The 19,835-nt window shown below is 37.0% G+C and overlaps 1 non-coding gene across 1 annotated transcript; it reads left to right on the top strand.

Annotated features, from left to right (window-relative positions):
• Nucleotides 1-6,145: 6,145 nt before the first annotated feature.
• Nucleotides 6,146-6,217, top strand: Trnac-gca (transfer RNA cysteine (anticodon GCA)). The gene has a single exon. It is a non-coding gene; the product is annotated as a tRNA-Cys (tRNA).
• Nucleotides 6,218-19,835: the final 13,618 nt, after the last annotated feature.

Raw genomic sequence — 19,835 nt, 5'->3', positions numbered from 1 at the left:
TCCATGCTTCAAAATTTAAAGACGTAGGTCGGCTTAGTGGTTTTTTGGTTTGTTTGCTTCTTGGGAGTCAGAGGTGGTCGCTCTGTTATGGCGATACCGGCATCTGTTGCCGAATGGACATTCCCCTCGGACCTTGAATATCTTGCAGTCTTCCTGTTTGCTTGTTGGTCCTGTGCCAAGCTGGTATGAGGTCTTTTGGACTCTAGGCGTTAGTATTTGGAGTTCCATATACGGGGAAAATGTGCCCCACTTGAACTGGTGTTCAGCTTGGAGCTCTCTGTATCGGAAATCGTAGTGAAGGACACTATTCCACTCATACTTCTCCGCAAATTCGAAGATTCGGGCTGTGTAGGCCAGATAGTATTCAGTATCCTCTCTTTTGAGTTCTTTTGTCTCTAGCAAATAATTCAAGAGTCTCATATTTGCGGCACCCCATTCCTCAAGGAGAACACCAAGGTATGGATGATCCTCTTCTGTTTTTAGTACGATTGTCTCTGTGCCCGAAGAACGTAATACGAAATCTTTCCTCCTGCTTTGTCGTCGGCGTTTCGTCACTTCTGACAGGAACTGTGTAATATGGACAGCTTTCTTTGAAGTTGACTTCATTGTCAATAGGGACCGAGGGTCCATGAAGGTAGATGTGGGTGTTTCGTCGCCACCGGTTAGTACTCCATTGCTGCTGCTAAGTAGGTCATCTAGTAACTTACCAGCTCCGTCGAGTGAAGCTGCATCCGGGCTCATCTGGTTCCCAGACGCAGGAGATATGCTGCCCTTCCATTTCCGAATTTCTTGGATGATAAGTTTAGTGCATCCTAATGGCAAACCGAGAGCTTTCAAATCGCTTTCCTCGACAAGAAGCAGCGCCTCTTTGGTAACGAGTTCCTCTTGCCGGAGTTGCTGAATAACTTTACGTGGCAGTTTTAAGTCTACCGCCCAGTTATCGAACTGAAAGTCACTATTGTCTCTAACGACCCCTTCTTCCATGATGATTTCAATTAATTACACGCAGGTATGCAATCATATAAAAGCTACACAAAATGTCCTAAACACAAAAATCCATAGCCGGAAGAGAGACGTGTAGGCACTTTGAGCTGCGCGCACTGACTGCCTGAATAAGCTGCACGCTGGACAGCACGGCTACTGACCCGCAGTCCCAAGGGTGATGCTGGCGGAACATTAGCCGGCCTGTCATCATAAAGCATACGTGGCAGGACAAACATATGGGCAACAGCGCGTTTAGTCTCTCGTCTAAATACAATTAAGAATCTTAATTCAACGTTAACTCAGGTACACCTACAACACTCATTATCAGATCAGTTCTGGGGGGGGGGGTTATTGTTTATCAATGGGTATCTGACACTTCCGGTATTGAATGGTCAGGTCCATGATTAAGTACAATTTCAGGTACTCTTAAAGTAACCGAGGATTCAGGGTAACCAAGGATTCAGGTTAACCGAGGATTCAGGTTAACCGAGGATTTAGGTTAACCTGAGAGTTCGGGTAGGGGGTTAATTATATAAACCTGAAGTTATATGGGAAAGGGATGTTTTTGGATGTTTTTGTTGTCTGTGGAGCTTTTAGAATGTATCTAAACTTAACATATTTCGTATGTGATTTAAATGTCTAATGTTTGACTTCTGTTGGAAATGCTGAAATAGAATGTGTGTATATTATGTAAAATAACTGTGGTTGTAGAAACAAATTACTTATTTAATTTCTACTAGCTCGGCTAGTGTACAAGTTACATGGAAATTTGTCCAAATGGACTGGTGGCAGCATCCGTAAATAAGACCATAGGTTCTTGACTAAATTTAAATTTAGTTGAGATAATTTGCGCAAAGTTTAACTTTGATTGCTACCGTCGAAGTTCTAAATTTTGCGACAATATGGGGGTATAGCTCTTATTTTACTGTAACTATGTTTATAATGATTTTCTGCAAGAGCGTTTCTACCTTTTTTCGTCTTCAAATAACTCTCATTTCAGAATATGGTGACAAAATGATAAGTCTGCGATAATGTCGATTGACAAACGCGTTTGGTATTACAAGTGCAGGAATACTGCGACTGTAAGACGCAACAATGATGACCATCTAATTATAGTTATATGCACAATTGAACAGGTACTGGGTACAAGTTATTACATATAAAAATACCTCTATATACTTGAGCCTCGCGCTGGGAAAACGGGGCTTAAAGGGATCTTTTCACGCTTTGGTAAATTGACAAAATTGAAAAAAGTTGTTTCAGATTCGCAAATTTTCGTTTTAGTTATGATATTTGTGAGGAAACAGTAATACTGCACATTTACCATGGTCTAATATAGCCATTATATGCATCTTTTGACGATTTTAAAACCTAAAAATTATAAAGCGTTGCAACGCGAAACGATTGAATAATTTGGAGAGTTCTGTTTTTGTCGTTAAATTTTGTGAAACTACGAAGATTGCTTATATTAGGTATAAAATATATTAAGTATGTGTAATCGGCGGAATAGCTCAGTAGGCTAAAGCGTTTTTACTTCAGGACTCTGGCAGGACTCCAGGGGTCACTGGTTCGAAACCTGGTCCGGGCAATGTTCTTTTCCTTTTTTCAATTTTATTCTTGATTTTTTACTGGAGCTTTTACGATCCAATGTTTACATTTATCGATATAAAGCATTTAATGAATAAGTTAAAAAATGCCAAAATCTGTGAAAAGGCCCCTTTAATGCATGTAAGTACTGTGTTGTTCCAGAGTAGCCCGTGCAGTCCGCACAGGCTAATCAGGGACGACACGTTCCGCCTTTATGAAATTTTTCGTTCAACAAAGTCGATTCTAAACGAAAATCCAGTTTTGGCGGAAGTTTCATCCATGATTAGCGTATGCGGAATGCGCAATCTAATCTGGGACGACACTTAACACACATGCATTTAGCCCCGTTTTCACAGCGCGAGGCTCAATCATATGGGACGACACTTAACACACATGCATTTAGCCCCGTTTTCACAGCGCGAGGCTCAATCATATGGGACGACACTTAACACACATGCATTTAGCCCCGTTTTCACAGCGCGAGGCTCAATCATATGGGACGACACTTAACACACATGCATTTAGCCCCGTTTTCCCAGCGCGAGGCTCAATCATATGGGACGACACTTAACACACATGCATTTAGCCCCGTTTTCACAGCGCGAGGCTCAATCATATGAGCCGTGCTCTATGAAAAGGGGATTTAATGCTTGTGCGTAAAGTGTCGTCCCAGATAAGCTTGTGCAGTCCGCACAGGCTTATCGGGGACGACACTTTCCGCCGTAACTAGATTTTTGCTTAGAAGAAACTTTCTTGAAACGAAAAATATCACAAAAGCGGACTGCACAGGCTTATCTGGTACGACACTTTACGAACATGTATTAAGCCCCGTTTTCCCAGAGCGAGGCTCAAGTATATCACATGTATTTATGCAGACGCGTGTTTGATTTCAAAGGGTTTCACTTTGCAATAACTCACAATTAATATGCAACACTGGACAAGAGTTTAATACTTCTGTTATAACAAAAATACTCACATTAGCATCTCAATAGACATTCTACCACGGAATTGACAAAGTTATCATTTACCATGCGCTTCTACAGCAACATGATTTTTTATTTAAATAACATTTACATAATTTCCACTTCAAATGATGCTCATTTTGTAAAATGTAATCTCGAAAAATGAACGGGGTATTAAGAAATAAGAAAGGTCAAGGAATAATAATCATATAATATCAATATGACAAACATGAAAAAAGATAGCTTTACATCACATCATATTATCACTAAAATCCCACACTTACAATTGAAAATGGATCATTCTTTGAAAGAAAAATATTAGCAAAACAACTACGCATTCAGTATCATGTTTCCAAAGATACGAGATGATCCAACGACAATATGAAACTTAAACAAAATGACAAGTATCCAAAAGTTGAAAGAGGCAATTGTCCACGACGTTTGTATGGTTAAAAACGCAATATCGCGTCAATCATTTTGTATAAACAGCACTACTTCTATTACTAATGCTGTAACTGGTATTGGTTATTTATGAATATTCTACTACATTTACTACGACATTTACTACTACATGTGCTGTACAAAAAAAACTACTTAAGCTTTGCGTCTAGCGATGCTATTGCTGCTGCTGTTGCGTCCGCTCATACTGATGTTTCTACTTCGGATCCTACCACTACTACTGCTTCTACTACTACTATTCCTCATACTTCCTGTTTTACTACTACTACTGCTGCTGGCCCAAACGCATTGTGTTGTGTGTGTTCTGTGCCTCTTGATTTTTTATTCGTTGTTCTCACTTGGTATATCATTATCCCCACATAAGAGACGGCCTTACGGACCACCGTGGTCATGACGGAATATTTTGTCACGCCTAGTGGGGGAGGTGACGTTGGACGGACACGGAAATTGATTGTTTTCCGAAAGAGAAGTTTTCGGCAATGATTTTCAACATTTTATCGATCTTGGAATGCAATTCATTTTTGGCACAAATTGAGTTTCCGCGTTAACCAAATCCTTTAGTTAATAGAAAATGTGTTCTTCGAAGATAAGATTTTAAAAAAGCCCCCAGAGTGAACCGGCGTTTCTTGCATCACAATTATTATGATGATCGTCGTTAAACGACTTATTGTAGTATTATCTTTTTCATTGGATAATAACAGATTTAAGGAAGACCTGTCAATGTGTCATACATGCGCATGCCAAAGCGTAGCCAGTCGCTGCGGCTAAATGTTAATGCGGCGTAGAAGTGCGTTAAATTTGCAGAAATGCTATCAGCATATACAATAAAACGGATTTGTTTTAATAAAAGAATTGCTCCCCGACGGGGAATCGAACCCCGGTCTCCCGCGTGACAGCCGGGGATACTTACCACTATACTATCGACGAGTTAAAATAGCACACACTATCTCTAACATGTTAACCCATAATGTGCCGAAAGCATTACAACAATAAATCACATCTATGATATTTGATGTTATTTAGAGTACTTTTAAACGTGCACAGGTTTGAGGACTTACGTACTTGTACATTGCTCAGAGTAGATAGAATCAATGGCATATTTCTTAAGGCGGGTATTAAAGAAAAACATGAATCGTTAGTGGATTGGATAAATATGATAATATGACTTTTCTTGTTACATGTTTGTTATAAACAAAAAAAAAACACATTTAAGCACGGACAAACATATTATTAGATTTATACCATTTAGATTTTATACTTTATTGCACCGTATCCTCACTAACAACCAATACAAATGTGAATTCCCTAACGGGATATATGTTATTTTCAGTGAATTTCAAATTATCAGCAGTGTGCTCGAGCAATGGTTAAAACTCAAGACCAGATTGTAAACAACTTAAGATCACTTTCAGATATATTAATAATGGTTTAAAACGGGTGTCACCTGCTATTTTGTAGAAGAATGCTGTCTTTGACATCTTGCTGATCTTAACATTATCTTGGTCATGCTGGAAACGGCCCTTTAATGATGTTGGCATAACAACTCTAGGCCCAATCCTTTTGTATACATGAACTTATTTGTTCTCAATGTGTCACGTGTTAGCATAAATATATATGTATAAACAATAAAAAAAGGTTTAACATTAAGTCGACTTTGAACGGTCAATGCAAAGTATTGGGGTTTAAACCGGTATAAAAACATGCCAAACCTCACACTAACCCAGAATTAATGAACACGCATACAGTTGTAAATAATCATTAATCTCAGAATTACGGGGTAAGATAAATTCAATTTAACTCAAATTTAATTGTTAAAGGTTTGATTTTTTGCAAGACCGTTTGCAACGAAATACCGAATAGTTTTCACGACATCAGCACTATTCATGTTCTTGTCATAGTATTTGATTTTTTTAAATATCCATGAGTTTAGAATAAACGAGTTGTTAACCTCATTTGAAAGAGTAAGATGTAAAAGCTTAGCGTTGTGAATAGTATGCTCGGGCGACTAAGCCAAGTCAGCTGCGTCGCGCCCTCACGACAAACTTGAATGTAATATAGCCGGGATGTGCGACATATTGGACGGTAGGATGCGACATCTGGACAGCTAGGACATAGAATCGCTTGATATGGAACGTATACGGACTTCCATATATGGGGATATAGCTCAGTGGTAGAGCATTCGACTGCAGATCGAGAGGTCCCCGGTTCAAACCCGGGTGTCCCCTATAGTTTTGGAGTGGTACCATGTAATTAATGACAAAAATACATACACGAGCGCGTCTTAGGAACGATGCCTAGGAATGGGAACATGCAACAACAAATAAATAGACGACACAAATAAAGCAAATCTTTTCATCTTTCTTAACCATATTTCATTTAATTACTTTAAGATACTTCTTATTAATATTTCATTTAATTACTATAAGATACTTTACTAAAGAAACATGCCGTTGTTTCTCACATTGTTCAACAGTATCTACCGAAATCAAAGTGCTGCCAATTATTAATGCCTGCACAACATAAACGCACATGTATGAGCAGTTTCATGCGAAACTTTGTCTTATTTCATATGGAGCCAGCTTAGCTCCAGAACTGTCTGCGCAACGGCGCAATGGAGCTACCCTGTCCGCTACAAAGTCGAGCAGGGTGTCATGGTCTGATAAGCGGACAGGGTAGCTCTTGACCAGACTGTGCAAATGCGCATTGTTTATGTTCAAGGCATCGTGTAAGACTTCTTAATGCTACAGACATTGTTACAGATGTGGTTAATCTTCAAGACAGCATTACAGGCTTGTTAATCGTCGAGATATCGTTACAGGATTTGTATTGTTCAAAATATCGTTACAGGCTTTTTATTGTCCAAGACATCGTTACAGACTTGTTAATGTTCAAGAGATTGTTGCAGATTTGATATTGTTTAAGACATCGTTACTGTCATGATAGAATACTCAAGTCAATATGTATAATATCTTCTTTTCTATCAAGTATTGAGTTTTCCGGTAAACATGTTCATTTTTCAGTAGTGACATGAAGCACGAAAAACGCCAACTACTTATGAATAATGGATGATTATAAGAGAAGGGATTTGGGTTCCACCACTGTTTGAATTTTCGAGAAAAACGTTTCTGTCAAAATAATCTTAGAAAATCGGGCTATAATTGTCAATTTTTCTTTTTAATGGTGCAGTGCTTGATGGTTGTAATATAATAGAATTAAGAGTTGTCGGTTATCAAATATTGTTATATATTTATATATAAGGAACATTTTAGTGACAGAGTATGCGTTAATGAACGTACCTAATGCTTGAATTCTTTGCAAATATATTTAACAATTTTGTATGATTGTTAACATGTTATAACAATAGTCACATGTATATTAGACAAAGACCATCTGTATTGTACCATATATATTGAAAATATAAAAATGCTTTTTATTGAATATTAATACAAGACCGATAGCATATACTAGGATATACAATGCAATTGTTATTTAAGTAAAAATAATAGTATTAATTGTTGATTGGTTGGAATCTAATTCAGCAGAGACATGACTACGCCATGCTTTGACTCAAACTGTAATTACAAAACCCCACATGGGTATGTGATTACAATACCCCAAGATTTCACGTGGAGCGAGAAAGTACCTGTCAACCGAAAATGTGACCGCCTATTTCGCCCGGTGGCCAGACTGCAATTGCCGCGGTTTCGTATGTGGCAGCGGCACGAATAACGGTCATTTCGGTAACCTCCCTGCAGGGATGACGGTTAATAATTGCATTTTTAATACCCAAGAGCGCTGTTAACGATACTGACAAATTTCATGGTAAATATCAAGAGGCGCTAATGATCATGTATTGCACGCAGTCGGTAAATGAATGAATTGTCCGTCCCGGCCTTAATCGACACTAACTATCCGTAATACCATAGCCTGCCGCTGTTTGGCCGCTGTTTCTTTGGCTACACCCATTGCAAATGACCCATTTAAACTATCGCTTAGGACAAAGGGGAATGTATCTATTGTATATTATGATGAGAGACGGTCACTCATTTGACAAAAATTGTCTTACTCTTATATTAATCCAGAACATATCGTCATTTTTAAATATGTTTCATATAAAACAAATTAGAAAATAATTGATGACAACTAGTTTGTTCAGTGCTATAAAATCGAATATGAAAGCATTGACATACGATAAAGCAATACCGCACTCAATTTAGCTACGTGTTACGTGTTACCGGGCGTAGACGGTATACACCATTATGTTGCACGGGCGTTCAATACTAAGCACGCGCGGTCCCAAACTAGTGATCGGCCCATATAATATCGTATTTTGCAGACCAATTCTGGTCATATAAATAAAAAGGACACCATTTTGTGAGAAACAATATTCATTAATATACATTCGTATTTGTAAAACGTTTCAGACTTAAAACCTTAAACGATGACAAGTAAATATGGAAACACAACAAACCGGTGATAATTATCGATCACTAAGACCTTGTTTGTTTTAGGATGTAACTTGATAGGAATATACATGCACACATTTACGACAAATACAATTTGCTTATTTTATTTGAGACAAACAGGAAAACACATTTCCTGAGTGAAACAAATATAAGAATGCTTACATTTTACAACGATTTTTCTGTGTGTTCAGACACGCAATTATCACCAAAACACATCCGCAGAAGCAAACAGACCGGCTTTTACACAGCGGTTTTAAATAATCCTACATTCAAAGCTCGAAAGATGCCCCGCACTGTTAAAAGTGTGACTACTGTCCAATTATCCAAATTGTTTATTTTATCATATAAATGACCTGGATCTGGCCTTTTGATGTTCAAGGAAAAGAAATGAATTGTAAACTAGATGAATTTACCGCTTGATTACCACTCTCGCGTGCTTTTACTTGCAGACGAGCGCTGGTCGTATGTTCATGTGGTTATAATAATCTGTGATGTTTGCCTTGTTTACGACAAAGTTGACTGGTATTAAACGGTTGGTAATTGTTAAAAGCGCATTTTTCAAGCTGAATGTTAGTTGTTAAATTGTTTAATGATTATATACATAAGTCATAAATGTTTGGTACTCTTTTTTCATACAAACCTTTGTACACATACATTTCGCCCATTTACCAAGAAAGCGGATCATTTAACCCTTTCCCACTTGGAAACAAAGTGAAATTGCAAACAGCATAAAACCAGGTTTTCTGCTGTTTGCTGCTCATCAGTAGTTAAGGCTTGGAAATGAAGCGTTTAAAACTTGAATCTAGTAAAAAAAAGTATTTAACTTAAAGGGACTACATATGCGTCAAAATACGTATCTAAGTGGTAAAGGGTTAAATACGTATCTAAGTGGTAAAGAGTTAATAATGAGGGCATTCACATGGAGCCATGCCGTCAGATTTAGACAAACTTATGTGCCAAATGTGAGTACAGTCCATCTTTTTAAAAGCGTTTTTGAGACATCTCAATTCATTATGGAAAGCTTTTACTTCACCATAAGAACCAGATTTAAGCCTAAACACTACTGAGTAACTTCAACAAAGACATAAAAAGATTACATTAATCTGGCGAAATTTCACACAACGTGCACCATATGCTGGGGTTAATTTATCTTGGCCTAGGGAATATTTAAAAGTACTTAATCATTCTACGAAACATAGATCGTTTATCAAATAAATGAGAAAATTGCGTATTATCCGATTTCTTGTCCCGTCCGAAATGAATTACAGTCTATGGACACGTAACATGTGCGAAGAGTCTTATTGACACGTTAGGTAATGGCTTTTGATCATGTTGCGTGGTCTAACACGGCCTGGTATGTTTTCAAGCGTTCACGAATCCGTGTTGAACAAGTGGCACTGACAGGTTGTGACAACAATTAATTGACTGACACGATTTAACAACAAGTTTCTTGGAAAGAGGCTAGGAATTCAACCTTCAGGTTTGTGAGAGGGTAACAGTGATATATGTTCGCTAAGCGCGAGTTGTAAAATTAATTTAACCCATTTATGCCTAGCGTCTAGAAAAAAAGGCCTTGGCAAACAGCGTAGACCCAGATGAGACGCCGTATGATGCGTCGTCTCATCAGGGTCTGCGCTGTTTGCTTAAAAGAATTTCTGTAAGAAATATTTTAAATATACTAGACATCCCTAATTTTGCAAATAAATTGATTCAATTTAGAAGGATAGGAGAGTTCACTAGGCATAAATGGGTTAAGTTAATTTACACGTATATGTCCTACTGTAGAGTTAAGGTTGAGATGTGAATGCACCTTGTTAATGTAATTTATTTGTTACTACAAGATTTTCATGTTATTTTTCTGTGAAATGAGGGTGTCGCCCCTGATTAGCAAATGGAGTCTAGACGGGCTGATTTGGGACGACACTTCACGCGCATACATTTCTACCGTTTCCCAGCGTGATGGTCAATTATTTGTAAACTACGATACATGCAGAAAAGACAGACACCCACTACTATGTCCACTTCTAAGCTCTTCTAAACGGACGTACATTCTTTGGACTGTGTTTATCCCAAGTAACACTTACATAACACAGTGTAACGGTTTTCACCTTAAATGTAAATAGAAATATCCGTAAACTATTATCGTTCACCGGCTTTCAAACACAAATTTAGTGTTTGCCTATGGTGCAATAAAAGAGCTTAAAGATTGGAAGGTTACGAAGAGGTTAGTTCAGGTAACTGAGTGGTCACATAAGGTCACAACTTGTCACCTGTTGCCATTGACCGGGCACTCTGGCCAAAGATAACAGGTGGACGAGGTAATCAAACAGAGCCGATGCAGTGGTCCATGTCATTACATGCCCATAATCATGGTAACAAGTATATGGTACTGTGTCATAATACGATTTTAATAATATATTGCACAGTTATTAGAGTATTTGGGCTTCAACTGTTTACGATTCGTATAGGCAATAAGAATGTGCTTATGCTATTGCTATCGTTACATGCATGAGCTGTAATAAATATGTTTCAGTACAGCTAACTGTAAGATAGCGAAATATTAAAAAACAATTATATAACTATCAAGTAGTGTTCTATTACTCTCAAACATGAACATAAGTGTGTTGTATATTAGTGTCATAAGCATGTTCCAAATGAAATGATATTTGTTTTGGGGGGCTGGTATTGCGTATTATTACATGTATGATTATTATTATTATTAGTAGTAGTAGTAGTAGTATTATTCCAATCTTTCAGATTTATATCAAGTATGTAAAAATACAATATATTTGATGTATAATTATATTAAATAAGCTTCATTGTACGCTCTCTTTGTTCACTTGGGCTTTTGGCCTTCTCGATGTTTTGTTAAACATAACTTTTTCAACTTGGCTTTCTTGCCTTTGATTCTCTCTCAGAACTAATTCGCTCATGCTCTTACCAGAACTTCTAATGATGTACGCGATTGGAAGTATGCAACTGTTAACTGTTAGCTAGGTAATTGCTCTGGCCTTGAAGCAGGCCAAAGCCTTACGTGTCAATAAAGAAATCGCCTTATAATCTCCTTATACATTTAAATCTTATGCTTGTTTAACTGGGGCACTGACCACTCGGCGTTGATAAAAGGTTTGACGGCCTTGCCGTAATCTTATCCTTTTTATTTGGCATTTAAGTCAATTGGTATCAAACGATAAGTGTTACACTTAGCTTCTTAATAGACACGAAAGGAACATTCGATACATGGTATCCAGATACTTGCAAACACGGTCGAATGCCATTGGGGGTATTTTTTCGTTAGGCAATACAACCGATGTCTGTGCTTCAATTATTTGGTATTTATCGAGCCTCGTTCTGGGAAAACCGGGCTTAATGCGCGTGCGTGAAGTGTCGACCGAGATTGGCTTGTGCACAGCCTAATCAGAGGCGAAACTTTCCGCCTAGACTTGATTTTCGTTTAAAAGAGACGTCCTTTCAATGGAAAAATTCCATAAAAGCCTAAATTGTCGCACCTGATTAACCTGTGCGGACTGCACATAATAATCTGGGACGACACTTTACGCACATACATTAAGCCAAGTTTTCCCAGAAACAAGGCTCAATTTAACACTATTATAGCTAAGTAAACGAATCACTGACAACTATGGAGTGACGTTAGTAATAGCGGCTGTTGATTTTATTTTTTTAAGAAAAGGAAATGGTACCATTTTAGATATGCAAAAGCGCCAAACAATGTTTGGCCTTGTCTTACAAAACAAAAACAATGAAAACACTGTTGTCGACACACACCAGTAAAAATTACGTTGGCCGGACATACAATCATCAGTCCGACAGTCTGTGCTCACTCGAGTGGTGTATATTCGATCAGAGGCAACACGTCACTTTTAGCGTCAACACGTTAATACTCATAGCGTTCATACTATAACATTACGGTGTAACATGAGTGAGTTATGTGTTTATTCTTTTGATAACATTTTCGTCTGCGTCATGATGAATTCGGTCGAGCGTGAGACCAGATTACGAACGAGTGGAAATTACATCTACTAGAGTAATATTGTATAACCTCTCGTTGCCTCGTTACGATGCGGGTCACACACTCCAGGGTTCACCTATCGAGCAATAAAAATTACATTTTGACATTTATTGACTCTTTTATACGCGATTTAATTTGACTAAATAGGAAAATGCGATTTAATAATTCGACTGGAAGTTTGGTGATAATTTAACATGGTAAATACAAATTGTCCATGACCGTATTTAAATCTAAAAAGGAACATCCGGAACCAGTTTGTTCTGATCATTGGTGAGGTTGATAACATAGTGTAACTTACGAAGAATCGTTTGTCTACCTACCATTATGGACCCCTAAACCAGTAAGTATGTAAGTATTATTATCAAAGTACTGACAGTACTGTTGTGACGATGCTTTTGAAGAGGATTGATATAAAAGCATCTATTTAAGTTTATCTACATCACCACAATTGTGTTTGTGGGTACGAAAATTTTGGGTAAAAAAAAAATGGTACGAAAATTTTGGGTCGCTAATTATGCCAAAACAAAATTGGGTACAAAAAAAGATTTTGTTACGTAAAACAATTTGGGTAGGACATAAAAATGGGTAGGAAAAAAAAAATTGGGTACGAGTAAAAATTTGGGTACGAAAAAAATGGGTACGAAAAAATTGGATACGAAAAATGTAGGGTACGAAAAAAAATGAGGTACGGGGAAGTAGTTCCCGTGGGGAACTTGATCCATTCAGTGCAACCAGGAGGCGGGTTACATTCTCGATCAAATATAACAAGAAATATCTTTAAAAAGATATTCGACGTGTATTTTCTGTACCACTTATCTTAATAAAACGTTCTGCTACAGTAAAACGTTTGTGGATTATAACATTACGTTTCAGCATATACATTAAAAACTTGACATGCTCTTTAATTACACCATGCTCTTTAATTTCACATGTATATCATACCAAACTTTATATTTCGTTCTTTCCTTTCACAAGTTAATGATGCTATGTGTACGGAGTGAATTCACATGCCCATGTGCATGAACATATAGTTTTTCTCTTTTGATTATTGTTTTTTTTCTCTAATTCAATAAGCTTAGGCATGTTTGTTAGTTAAGTACGGCAATAATTTCATTATGATTCCCGAAAGTAGGTATGAGCACATAGTCGTAAGAGCACTTGAATACGTGAGTTCGCCCATGAACACATGGTAAGGTTAACTAAATCTCCGCGATATGACCTAATATGTGTTAAAAACAGCAAACAATATCCAACAAACGAATGAATTATCAAACATAGTATGTGCACTGATGTGGCTCTGTAATTTCTGTTTGAAAAGTTTATTAAATATGCAAAATGAGAAAGCACGCATAAGAGCGAGTTTCACAGATGTCATACGGCTATTATGCTGTTTATATACCATAGTCGCTACAACGTTTACAAATGGCAGGTTCGAAATAATTCGTTTTCTTTACAATCATGATCGCGTTGAAAGTTAATTATACACGTTTTAATTCACAATTTATTTACCACACCGTGCAATCAATCGACAACGCATCGTCTGCGGTTCATCCATCGGCTGCGGAAGCGTATACATATCGGGTAAAAGCGGAGTGTAAGTATTTCCCCATTCTTTATATTTTACTAATTGAATTGAGCAGATGTGCGCGTGTTCTTTGAGAGCCTAAGTAAGAATGACTTTGTGATCGTAATCCTTACCTTACTAGCTGCTTACTTTTAAAGAAATCCGTTAAAATGTGGTCAAAAATCTAACAAAATTCACCACTCTCTCTGTCAAACTCTAATTACACAGGATTTAGACCAAAGATAAATATGAACAACATTTTATTGAAATATTTAATCATTTCTCTTCGGTTATTCCAAATTACAGCATTCCACATGAACACACAACATTTTTATCAACGTTTAAATTCGAGTGGGGTTGAAAAACGGCTCAACATTTTAACGGATTTCTATCAAAGTAAGCAGCCAGGAAGGTAAGGATTACGTTCACAAAGTCATTCTTACTTAGGCTCTCAAATAACACGCGCAAATCTGCTTAATTCAATACGTAAAATATAAAGAATAGGGACATACTTACACTCCGCTTTTACCCGACATGTATACGCTTCCGCAGCCGATGCATGAACCGCAGACGATGCGTAAGTCGATTGCACGGTGTGTTTACTGAATCACGACAAATGTCAAATACAATACAGAAAATGCATAGTTGTTTATTAATCTATAAACATATAATGGATTGAATATAACTGATTTAAAATTAACGTTTTCAAACTATTATTTTTTCCCCCAGAATATGTTGTCCTATTTATAGCCGAGATTCCTATACCTTTATCAATGATAATCAGCGAGGTATGCCGATTCAAAAAATCGAGCTATCTCAATCGGCTCGGTCTTTTACATAGGTCGCCATTGTGAAGAATTGTTTCATGGTATGATAATTTAGACGAGCTGCTTCGCAACATCGTCAAAAATGCGTTACATTATTCTACATCCAATGATCCGCGTCCTGGATACACTCGGCTGAATGCATGTGCGTAAAGTGACATCCCATACACGACACTTTCAGCTTTTATGGAATTGTTCATCTAAATGACGTCTCTTTTAACAAAATTTCCAGTCTTTTGCGGAGAGTGTGATCCCTGATTAGCCTGTGCGGACTGAACACGCTTTCCATTGAGTTGGCAATGTAGAATTACAATTATCTTCCACTCTGACACACTGTTACTTTAGTAAAACAATCGTAAATCGTACTGTGTCCCTTTATTTTACAATATTTTCAGGCTTATGTTGTAAACTTGATAAAGATATAAAATGAACTACAATTTTTCCAAAATATAAAAGTACACTGTTTTATCATGCAGTCGCATTTGAAGGAAACCTATTTTCTTATTAATGATACACTGCAATACAGAAAAGAAAGAGACATTTAAACGTCAACTTTAATTGAAATCATCTTAATTACATAGTTGTTTTTTGTCCAGTTAACCCATTTATGCCTATTGGACTCTCCCATCATTCTAAATTGGATCAATTTATTTCCAAAATAAGGGATGTCTAGTATATTTATTTCTATATTTTTAATATTTCTTAGAGAAATTTCTTTAAGCAAACAACGCAGACCCAGATGAGTCGCCGCACTTGCCATGGCTTTTTTCTAGACGCTAGGCATAAATGGGTTAATTGAAATCATCTTAATTACATAATTGTTTTTTGTCCAGTTAAATGCACTCAATAACATTTTATATGGGATGATGTAATAGCATTAAGGCGAGCATGATGGCCAATATTACAAATGTTTCTTAATTTTAATTCGTCAATGTATAACAAATTTTACATTTCTTAATAATATACATAATTATTCTGATGTATAATATGCAAGAACTATTTTACTTTGCAGGAAACACAAGTTGGATCCAACGATTCAGTGTTTTTCTTAAACCATACAAACCAGTCACAAACGAGTATTACAATTATAGTACGTTTCCGTGCATACCCTGGATATACATGTATAGTTCGACATGCTCTAATTATCTGCTGACCGGGCAGTCACAGTGGAGCCCCCGGGCCACTTCAGATGACCTCAGCCGCCCCTGACCGCCTCCTTACCTCATCCAGACGCAACATCACACAATATGCCACCACCGGCAGCGAGTCGGCGCTATACCATGCCCCGGGTGGTCACAAATTATAAAGCAATTGGTGACTGTTAAGAGTAAAACGGTTGTATCTTATATTAAAATGTTTTAGAAGGTGAAACCGTTGTACACTCAGACGTCCACCGTCATTTATGATGCAGATTTTATTGCTTTTTGCAATGTAATGTTAAATGGATTATACACAAGCAGGTACAATTATGGCGAGTTTCACACGTATGATCATCGTTCTGCAATGTTTTACATTAGTTGGAGGCCATGAACTTTGACCTAATAAATGCTTTGTTCAAAATTGATTTCTAGTCTTCTTTCTATAAACTGAACTTGTCGTACAACCAGAGAATATACAAGTGTATATAATCTATACGTTTACTTCAAATTATAGTCGTTATGTTGCGTATTAAATTGATATACTAAGATAATTTTTATATTAGACTGTTTCAAATAAAATAATTGATCCTGCATATAACGTTACACTCGTGTGACGCATTACAGGTTGCGATTCGCATTGTTGTTGACATCAAATCTGCAGTAAAGACTATATACGTTTTTATAAAACTGCATTTACTTGTTATCCTCTTGTTTCGCGTGTCACGACTGTTATGTATTATGGTATATAGGTGGATACCGAAACCTCATGTGTCACTTCACACGTCTTTATCGAATATGCTTTCAACTCACCTATGTCATTAGCACGTACAGTTGGCAGATTATGTGTAACCGGATTATGTACAGTCTGGCAAGGTTACACCACACCTTTAGTTGCGCATTGCGGGACAACTCTAAAGGGTTGAATAACTATTAGAAGGTGCCAAAAATGTATTCTAACGTTGAATTCATATACGAGACATGATTTTCATCAATGCATCGATTTTTGTTTTTGTTTTGCAAAAAAATAGATACGTTTATATTTTACATGAAAATATTTGTGCAGAAATTTTCTTGGAATATTATTATTTGTAATCTTGTATACGAATATCAACATCATAAACGGTAGAACTATTTTCAATAAAGAAAAAAAAATGAAGAGTGATTTTGTAGCAAAATAATATCAGCATGTAATTGGCAATAGAACTAATAGCATATATAAATCACAAACACGTGTTCCAGTTAAATTTACAATTGATTTATATTATTTATAGCACCTGGTGGTATCGCAAATGTATTCGCTTAGAAGACGGAATGATATTTATTACATTTAGTGCTTCGGGATAAAGTACAAAAACATTCCATTGCTTTGAAGGAAAAACGCAGAAGCGGAAATATAATTTCATATGAGCATTTGGTAATAAATAAAATCTCTGTGATATTAAGAGCACAATACGAAAAAGGTAACAACCACACAATAGCTAAAATGTCAATAACATGTCTGACATGGCTCCCATTGAAGACTGAAGGACAAAGCATATGCAGTCGTCGTAGGAATCTTAATCAATGTTCTTTTTGAAAACAAGTCGACAATATATTACGCACTACATAACAGTTTGAATACTGGTACGCAGCAATATGTATATGCCCGTGTTTGAACGATTTCCGCCTTGCGTCAGCATGAGGAGTGACAAAAAATAAACTGATGTCGTAACAAACACTGTATGGTTGCACAAGTGGCAGCGTAAAAGGTACAAGCGTGAAGTGTCGTATGAGTAGTTTTGTAATCGACCGTAAGAAAACAACAACAAAACAAGACACTTCAAAAGATAAATTTGTCTTATCCCCGCGTAAAATGCGTGAAACTGAAGCCTGTTTTCCACGCGACCAGTGTCAAATCCATCCAACCGGGCGATACAATATTCTGCATAACAAGCATTTCGTTGTTGATATTTAGCGGTAAACGTTTTTTTTCTAATTGATTCCTTTTAAAAAGCGATGCGATCTGTTACATAAAACATAGAGCAGTGAGACGTCTTGTATTCTGGTTACAATATTTCTATGGGAAAGCCGTGCTCCAACACAAGGTCCTATTGAAGTCAAGGTTCTGAACAATGCACGAATTATGTAAGTGATCTTGGTGGTTAAAAAAATGAAAACTAACATGAAAAGCATTGGATAACGTTAATGTGATGATGCGGTCTGCTTTGAAGATTGGGAATATGGTCTCCCACACACATAATTACTTGCGAAATTATTTGAACCCGTTTGAGGATCAATCCTTATTGCTTAAAACAGACATTTTCAAAGCAGGGACCCAAGTTTTGTACATTTATGTTCATGTATTAAGAATGCTTTCGTTTTTTGTCAAATGCTGTTGTGCGGAGTAATACCGGCACTTGTTCAGTTGTCATAAACAAACGATCTAGTGCTATAATTTGAGCCTCGCTCTGGCGAGATTGGGCTACATGTGTATGCGTAAGTGTCATATCCGATTAGCCTATGCAGTCTGCACAGGCTAATCAAGTAACACACTTACCGATGTATGGAAATTTTTGCTTAGTGGGGGACTCTTCTAAAATAAAATTCAGTCGAGGCGGTAAGTGTCTTTCCCGATTGCCTGTTCGGACTGCACAGGCTAGTCTGGGACGAAACTTTACGCACATGCATTACGCCATGTTCTTCCAGAACGGTGCTCAGTAAAGATTACGCTCGCGCTAATTATATGTAACAATCAAAACAGGTCAGATCATATTAATAAATTGTTATTACTGGTTGCAACTACCCTGCGCGATTAATATGTTTGGTATTTTTTTAAAGCCACCAAGCTTGAAATAACAAAATTCCATTTTTTTCTTCAGCCACACACGACAGGTAGTGATATTTTCTCTACTGCCGCCCTGAATTGGTCATCAGCCTTATAGACATTCGCGAAGAGAACCATTGCCATTAAACTAGCAATGAATGTATGTGTCGTGACTGTTTCGCGGACCAAATAAAGGGCTTTTTGCCAAGATGCATTAACATTGTGCAGACAAAGAGAGACTTTCCAACGGTACATATGCTGTGAAATTGTCGGAAACGAAATCGCTGCAATGTGATCGATTTGACTATTGTATAAGTAACAAGATGACCAAACAGAAGTTACGAGTTGACCAGGGTACGAAATGATCAGATAGCGAGCAAAACATCATATTCGTTATTTAAGACGTGAATTTAAAAACCACCTTTAAATAAAAAATTCAAAATGTATCTTAATGTCGATGACTAATTTATAAGAATGCATATCAATACACATTAACTAACTTAATTCGAAATACATAATTTAATTATCAATTTCATGTACTATCTGTGATCAAAGCGTAAAGGTTTTATTACAAACCCATACATTATGCGGTGTCCGTCAAAATCTTAATACCGGCGTCAAATGAACAAGATAACCACATGATTCACTAATTGCTTCATCAGTTATATTTATTCCAGAGGGGGTTCGAATCGCACTAATGTCAAATCAATTAAATCGTACATAAAAATCAAAGCCACGAGTTTGAAGGAAGTCAAACCATCTACGTTTCAGGACGGCCGAGTGTAATGAAGCGAAGTAGGAGAAATTATTGTTGATTTAAAATCGTGGCTTCTATTTGATCTTCGATTACTCCGATGCCTTTTATTGCTTATTCGGTACTAGCGACGGTTTTTGATTGTCATAAATAACGCGTCTTTTCAATAAAAGACCATTGATTAGTTATTGATAATATTCAATAAACGGTAGTTAAAAGTTAATTATTGAAATCGGCGGCTGTAAGGCCGCATCTATAGCCGA

Source organism: Dreissena polymorpha, chromosome 11 (assembly GCF_020536995.1).
Source record: "Dreissena polymorpha isolate Duluth1 chromosome 11, UMN_Dpol_1.0, whole genome shotgun sequence".
Taxonomy (NCBI): Eukaryota; Metazoa; Mollusca; class Bivalvia; order Myida; family Dreissenidae; genus Dreissena; species Dreissena polymorpha.
This window is presented reverse-complemented; position numbering and strand designations above follow the sequence as displayed.